The following is an 8,369-nucleotide window of genomic DNA, read 5'->3' as shown; positions in this document are numbered from 1 at the left end:
AGCCCCCTGTTGGGGGGCAAACCCCCTGTTGGGGGGCATAACTCTTGTGTGGGGGCTGAATCCCCTGTTGTGGGGCCGTACCCCTTGTGAGAGAGCCAAGCCCGCTGTTGGGGGGCCTAACATCTATGAATCTATGAATCTATGCTTGGGGGTGCAAGTTGGGGGTAAGGCTGGGTGGAGCAGCCATTGGGGAGTCTGGGGGAGCAGAGGTGGAGCAGCAGTGGCTGGTGGGGGATGGGGCAAGGTGAGGCAGCAATCAGGGGGCTGGGGTGGGGCATGTGGGCCTTGCAAGGGGGGTGTTAGCCCCTGTGGGGGCAATTTGGCCCCCGTTGGGGGGGCCATACTCCTTGTGTGGGGGATGAACCCCTGGTTGGGGGCCCATACCCCTTGCTTTGGGGTTGAACCCCCTGTTGGGGGGCATACCCCTTGTGTGGGGGCTGAATCCCCTGTTGGGGGGGATGAACTCCCTGTTGGGGGCTGGTACCCCTTTTTTTGGGGTTGAACCCCCTGTTGGGGGGCAAACCCCCTGTTGGGGGGCATAACTCTTGTGTGGGGGCTGAATCCCCTGTTGTGGGGCCGTACCCCTTGTGAGAGAGCCAAGCCCGCTGTTGGGGGGCCGAATCCCCTTGTGTGGGGGCCATCGCCCTGTGGGAGTGCAGCAAAATGTATTCACAAATTCATGAAACATGTATTTAGAGTTCACTTTATTATTATGATAAAAGACTTGCTTTAACACTGTAAGATATATCAATAAAACATTGTCCAACTGATCACTGTGTCTGTCTCATTCTCTCTCCCTCTTTATAGTGGTTTTTTGATTTACTTGTGGAGGAACATGGATTTGGGTGTATTTTACAGAGTGACTCTGGGATTTTTTTTATCAGGGATTTTTCAGTTTTCCAATAGGGAACACCAGAATTCCTGCTAGGGAGGCCAGTGGCAGGACCCTGCCTGCTCAGAGCTGGCACCTTGGACCTAGCTGGCTGTGGCTGACCTCCTGGCCAAATGAGGCCAGAAGGACATGCTTTGACAGTTCAAAGCAGGCCACTACACCTGGAACATCTTCTGGGAGATAGCTGCCCATATGGCTGGGCAGGGGGTACAAATGGCAGTAGTGCCACACAGAGGCCAACCCTGCAACTGCAGTCCACTGGCAGCTGGCCCAGAGGGGCAGATGCCTCTACTGGCTCTGCAGTCCCCATCCGAGTCTGGCAGGTGCACAGCAGGTTACAGTCAGGCAGCAGCCCCCACTGCCAGACTGCTGCAGTGTGTAGAGGGTGCAGGGAATTCTCAGAGCTGCTTCAGCAGTCCAGCTGACACAAGGGATAGTGTCCCCAGGTACCAATTGGCTAGGCCCCAGAAGCTCCTGAGAGCTAGTAGCCCTGAGCTACTTGCCAGGGCGGCTTTTTATACTGCTGGGGCCAGGACAGGGCAGCTTTTTATACTGCTGGGGACAGCACAGGTGCTGGCCCTGGGCTCTAGTTCCCCCTGGCTGAAGATCCAGGAGGAGCCACACGGGGTTATTTTGCCCCAAGTGGTACAATTTGCTCCACAATAAAGTGCATGTCCAAGCACATGTGCTGAAGCAAAAAGCCCCAGCTCAAATTTGCACCACTTCTATTTGAGCTGCTGCAAGCGCATGTGCTTGCATGTGTGGACACGCCCCATGGGTTTAAAAATGGCTGCTAGGGTGTTTTAACTAAAGCTTGTTGAATGTGCTTTAAACAGTCCTGCAGCCATTTTTAAATATTCAGCAGCTTAACACATGTGACACTGCAGTGTTTTAATTGGAGCTGCTCTCCAGGAACCACTCTAATTAAAATCCACGCCCCCACCAACCCTCCCAGGCACATGTATAGGTAGTCTAAACAATCAAACTAGAATAACTATTGCCTAATCTCCAATAAATGTTTCCCAATTTTACTATGGAATTCTTTCAGTATTCTGGTTACATTACTCAATGTAAAGGTGGTTTAAGTATCATCTATTTGACTGGATGCATAAACAAATGACCCAGCTCCAGTCTGGAGAAATATACGGCTCCCTCACAATAATGTGCTCCTTTCCATTAACTAATTGACATAACAGCAAGAAGTCCAGTTAATTAGCTTCTGAAGCAATATGTAAGTATCCATCATGAAAACATCATATACTTTGCAGAAAAGATAGAGATTCTAGCATGAGATATGCCATGGCACTTGACAAATGGTCTTGCAAACCTAAGCCTTTATTAGCAGCAACAATACCTACTCACAGAGTGGACAAGAATCACCTGTTGACAGTCTATAATGCCATCAACTGTTATGCCATAACTTAATTAACTTATTTTCCATCCAGAATTATTTCAGCCCAACAGATGATATTGCTTCCTTTTATACTCCATAAGGTTAAACCCAGAAAAAGCATTTAACCAGTATTTCTTCAAATTACCATTTTCTAAGTACCCTCTATTAGCAATAATGACTAGTCACAAATGCGTAAGTATCATTTCTAATCCATCAGTTTAACAAAATTATCAGAACAAGCTAGTGCTCAAATTACAGAGTCATTCTATAACCCTGAACTTGTCACAAACTCTGGCTTCTAGTCTTTCATACTGAATGTGATATGAATATAATTCTTCATAATTCAATTCATGCAGGGCTGCCCTTGAGAACTGTCCACAAGCTTCAGCCAGTGCAGACCATGTATGTGGGGTGCCAGAGGCACATTACTGCAGTGCCCCAAAGAATCACAGAAAAGTAGGGCTGGAGGGGACTTCCAGGGGTTTAGTCCAACCCTCTGCTCAAGGCCACAGGTAAATCAAGGGGACTGCGCTGGTTTGCAATAGCTTTCTAGGCACAGTTTGAGGTTGGTTCTGACCTATAAAGCCCCAAATAGCTTGTCCCTTATTTATTTCCATTATATTACCTTGCAATCCATATAGTCAGCTGAAAGTAATCTGTGGCAAATTCCATCTGTGTACTCAGTTTGTGGGATGTAAATACAGGAAAAGGTATTCTCAGTGGTCACTCCTCAGCTTTGGAACTCCCTCCCTGTTATGACCTGCCACAGCCTGAGCCTCAACATCTTCTGGAAGTGTTTATAAGCAGGGATCCTGGCTTTCTCTGATAAAAAAATGCCCAATTTTTGGATGAAAAAAGTAATTCCAAATCCACATTTTTCCATGATTAAAATGAAAGGCCACTAATATATAGAGAGATATGTTTCATTTTTATCATGGAAAAATGTGGATTTGGGATTACTTTTTTGAATCCAAAAATTAGGTATTTTTTTTTATCAGAGAACATCACGATCCCTGGTAATTCCTTTTTTTTACGGAGATTACAGAGATTAATCAAGTCTGCTGTAGTGTGCTAATTAACATGTTCCAACCATTCTTTGAATCTCATGCAGCAGTGTCCTCGCACTTCAAAATGGGCAGGGGTCTCAAGCACAGTGAATTCAAAAAGCATTTAAATATTTTCCAAGATCGAATATGCAACTGTTAAACTGAAATAAAGCATTCAAGAGCTACATTTTTAAAACAAATAGCTGGTTTCTCATGGACCAACTGTTATATTATCTGCTTTCTAGACAGCTTTTCTTCAATTAGCAAGCTGATGTACTATAACCAGAGGCCCAAGAAAAGCACATGGCACAGATAATGTCAAAATAAAAAGTAAGGGTCATTTAGAAGAGACACCATTTACAATATTATTCAAAGTCTACATAAACGTACGTTCTTTTTTGTACATCAAAGCTCTTGCAAAAAGTCACTTGCAACTCAAAGGCATGGATGTAGGCTGCCAAAAGACCATGTATGAAGAACAAATGGCAGAAATCCAGGATCCAACAAACCTAAACATTCGATTCCTCTTCATAACATGTGAATAAAGTAAATTTACCCTGCCCATTGCACAATTTTGTAATTATGGTAGTCCTGCCTGATTATATGTGCAGAAAATTTCCTAAGACTTTTAGAATTAAGAGTTCTTCTACATACTCTATTATTGCAGTTATTCCACAATTAGGAAGATTACTTCTAATTTTATAAAACTAAAAATTAAAAATATAGCCCAGGTGACAACATCTTTTAATTCCTTATTCAACTGCAAGTTACTTAGAAAAATATCCTAAACTAACTTATTTGATAATTCTAAAAATAGCCTTTCTGAAAGTTTATTATGAATGTTAAATGTATGTTGCTCTTTATTTTCTGTTCAGATGGAATAAAGTGCAGACCTTCATTTAAAATTGCTTAATTGAGAGTATTTGTTAATAGTTGTTATGATTCCTCTGCTGCTAAATGAAAGTCAGTAGGCGGGTGTTGTTTTGTTTTGTTTTATTTTGAGGTTTTTTTGGTTTTGTTTTTTGGGGTTTTTTTAATTTTTTCATTTTGGTTTTTTGGGGTTTTGGGGGGGTTGTTTTTTGGGGGGGGAAAGAGGGGGGGTTACACACTTTTTTTAGGAGCTGGCACAGTGAATAAATCATTACAACAGTCCTCTTCAGATGAACGAGTAAAACTAACACAAGAATGCAATCCCTAAAATGTAAAATGGTCTGTGTGGTTTTTTTTTATTATTAATTTTTCCTATTATCTATCCTTACAACTTTCCTCTCCCCAATCCCCACCCCCTCCGCTGGCTCCCGCACTGACCGTTATCCCAACAGTTCTGTTTTTCCCTGGAAAGGCTTTTCATTTTCAGAGAGATTTAAACCTGCTCCCACAACACCAAAAGCTATTCTCTATGATATGACTCTAGATCTATACCTGAGGTATGACTTAAAAAGAATGCATTTCTGCCCAAACACGGTAGTACGTAAATGATTTGCAAATGTTTTGTTTCTACTTTTGCTTCAGCAAGAAAAGAAAAATGTACTTTGTTCATTCTACTGAATAAAGAAGCTTGATTTCATAGAATTAAAGAGAAGTAGGGTTGGAAGAGACCTCCACAGGTCATGTGGTCCAATTCCTCGCCTGAGGCAGGATCATCTTTATCCAAACCACTGCATAATCTAAACTCTACTTAAGACTACCATCAACTTTTACAAAGGTGATTTTTTTTTCTAATTAGATAATATTAATAATGATAGTTGGGCTATTTTTATTCACAATTCTAATAAAAGGAAATATACAGAGTCAACCTTTATGCTTACATATTAACTCTTCAAAAACTGAGAACTAAAATAGCTGAAATTGGCCTAAGAGCATTCATATTAATTTTAAAAATTGGCCATATGCATACTAAAACAGTTTAATTCTATACCTACATTATATGATATATTTTGCACAAGGACTATGTAGTTTTGCTTCACCTATAAATTGTATCCATCTCTCTGCTGATTATATGCAAATGTCATTACAATATACCCAACCAGTGTAAAATAATTTTTAAGTTTGTCTATCCAGTTTTACAGACGGAATCAATAAAGAGAGAGAATTGATAATGTCTTTAGGAAAACATATGTAGGCCCCATTTTTCTGAGTGAATGGATTTAAAAAAAAATACATAGGATATCAATATACTGAAGGAACTCAAAGCAGTTTTTATGAGAAGGATGATATATATGTGCATGAAAAACAACATCATGGACAACTGCACTGTAATCATTCAGCATATTGGCATTAAAAGAAACATTTAGAATAGTATTTTAAAAAGAAATAAAATAGCTATTATGACCATACTTGTTACTTTGTTTCCTTCTACCCCTGTTCTACTATACTGCTGTTTCTAAGCATCAGCACAGAAAAACAGTAAGACCAACTGTCACATACAAACCAGGTAGTTGATAGTTATAAGGATATATGAAGTAACAAAAACCACCTGTTTCTGGTCCGGCCATGATTTGCATTCAAAGTTTAGCATTTTGTGTACATTAATAGAAAATAATAAATGTCTAAACTAGTTCTACCTAAATTCTTAAATAAAGGTACATTCATTTTGAAGAAAGAATAGGGAAAAGGTGCATTTAATGTAAAAAGTATATATCTGAATTGCAACTGGTATACTTACAATTGTGAACTTTGTTATTGTATTTGCAGTAAAATTTTTGCTGTTGTTTCTTGTTGACAATCAGTTTAACACACTAGCTTGTGACTACTGAATTTACCAAAATATCTCACTAAACTGTAAACTACATAGAAAACAGACAGCTATTCTTTAATCCAGTTACTGGGACCAAACCGTTGGGACTGTCGACCACCTTGCAGCTGAATTCAGGACTACCTTCTCAATTTCCAAACCTCTCCATAGACTAACCTCTCCCACGTCATACCATCTAATCATGTATCTGCCCAACCTGATCACTTTTTTCATCCAAGGTTTGATTCATTTTTGTCTTCCTCCCTCATTAATTCACAACAGTCAACTGCTGTTTCACTTGTGATGTCCCATCTTTCTAAGCTGCTCTGACCTGTAAGATCTAATTTTTAGAAATCACTCCTATTATACGTAATCCTCTGAGAAACATTCTTTATTATCACAGATGAAGATCCCACGCAGGCCAGGTATAGACATTACACTTTTACTGATATAAGCGGGCAAAAACTGGTCTATACTGGTGACAGAACAAAAGTTCAGCAAAAAAAGTTCTATACCTGTAACAGAACAGAAGACTGGTTGGCACGCATAGACTGGTTTAAAAATAGTAGAACCTGGTCTAAGGTCCCCCCGCCCCCCTTTCCAAGGGGCAAATGTGTATTCTGTTTACTACCGCTCTAAACTACACTGCTTACAGAAAACCGTGCAACTTAAATCAATTCCACCTTGGGATTTTTGAATGTCTGTACCTAGCCGTAAAGCAGGCACAATCAAGAATTTGTACAGACAGTTATTTTTCATTTTCTTTTCATGGTTTTGGGACATATATTTGTGCATAGGAAAACAACTCTATCAATCATCTTAATACTTTGTTAACGCAGAATTATTCACACTGTATTAAAAAAGTGATATAGAATCATATAAGTAGGACTGGAAGGGACTACACAGGATCATACAGTCCAGACCTCTGTTCAAGGCATATCGTCCCTGACTAAATATGTCTGATATATATACTGAAATGTTTTTATGTAAAAATAGTAACATAATACATCTGTAAGTAGATTAGCCTATTTGGGCACCTATATCTGAACAATTTGATGCCCCAGACAGAAAATTAAATATAAAACAAAGATAAAATTAAAAAATTAAATGGCTATTTTTAATATGATTTTTTTAAATTAAATTCCTTGTTAAAGACTTCAAGTGTTTATATTTTTGTTATAGGTAATTGATGAGAGCAGTAATAAAAACTAAGGTAGAATTAATGTGTGTGTAACATCCGAAAAAAAGACAGTTAAGAAAGTCAATGAAAAATAAGTACCTGCCTAAAAATGATCACATTTTAAGTGTTTTTCTCAATTAGAGCCTCACATAATTATCTACAAGTAACTTCAATATGATGCATGTTTTAATAATATGAAATGTATATCACAATATAAAATATTATGCAAAATAATATACAAAAATAATACTGCAAAAATAAAGTAAGCATTACACATAAGCTATGCTCATTCATACAGTAAGTCTCTATGTTCAGCTATCCTTTTATCTAATGCAAAACCTTATAAATTCTATAAAGTTGAATAAGCTATCTAAAACAACACAAAAAACATACAGTTTTGATTTTAAAGAACTATATATAAATTAGATAAATATAGTGTGGCTAATGATTTGTGTTCGCTAACTTGCATGCTTGTCATACAAGCAGATTTTAGAAAAACAGAATTTTTTTCTCATCGCCTCCTTGTAAAATGCAATGTCATATGTAAAATATACCAGTGTATAAACTGAGATCATCAGTTTTATCCAGAATTGACCACCTGGTTTACATTGCTAAGTTATAAATTATTTTTCCCAGGATGAAAAGATAAGCACAGAAAACAAGGCAGAACTTGAAAATTAAAAGAACTAATTAGTGTTTTGTTTCATTTACTGTTTGTAAGTATACTGTTTGAAATGCAATTTAAAACATAGGCCCAACATCTTCAATAGCGTATATTTAAGTTGTGTAGGTGTCCATATAATTTGAATGCATAAATAATCATAAAACTGGATTTAAGAAATCAAATGCATATATTCTTGACTAAATACCAATCTATTTTTCAGATATAATGTAAAATTTAATTTAATTATTAACACCTACAGACTCTCTCTGTTACTTAACACCTGTCCTGAATGGAATGCAAAACCAATGTTGTTTTTAAAAATTACTACTATTTAAATCTTGAGAAGTCAAATTCCATATTCTAGAAACAAGAGAGGTTCCCACAGACTTCCATGACTAAATGAAACTAACAGGAGCTTATATTTTTGTAAATATGTCAAATCGCTCCAAGGGTATTTTTT

At 38.2% G+C, this 8,369-nt stretch overlaps 1 protein-coding gene across 1 annotated transcript in view; it reads right to left on the bottom strand.

Annotated features, from left to right (window-relative positions):
• The window catches only part of PGR (progesterone receptor), a 99,994-nt gene that overhangs the window by 88,999 nt on the left and 2,626 nt on the right, over positions 1-8,369 (bottom strand). The window lies entirely within an intron of this gene.

This window comes from Alligator sinensis, unplaced genomic scaffold (genome assembly GCF_000455745.1).
Source record: "Alligator sinensis unplaced genomic scaffold, ASM45574v1 scaffold18_2, whole genome shotgun sequence".
Classification (NCBI taxonomy): Eukaryota; Metazoa; Chordata; order Crocodylia; family Alligatoridae; genus Alligator; species Alligator sinensis.
Note: the sequence above shows the minus strand (reverse complement) of the source record. Positions and strands in the feature narration are given on the sequence as shown.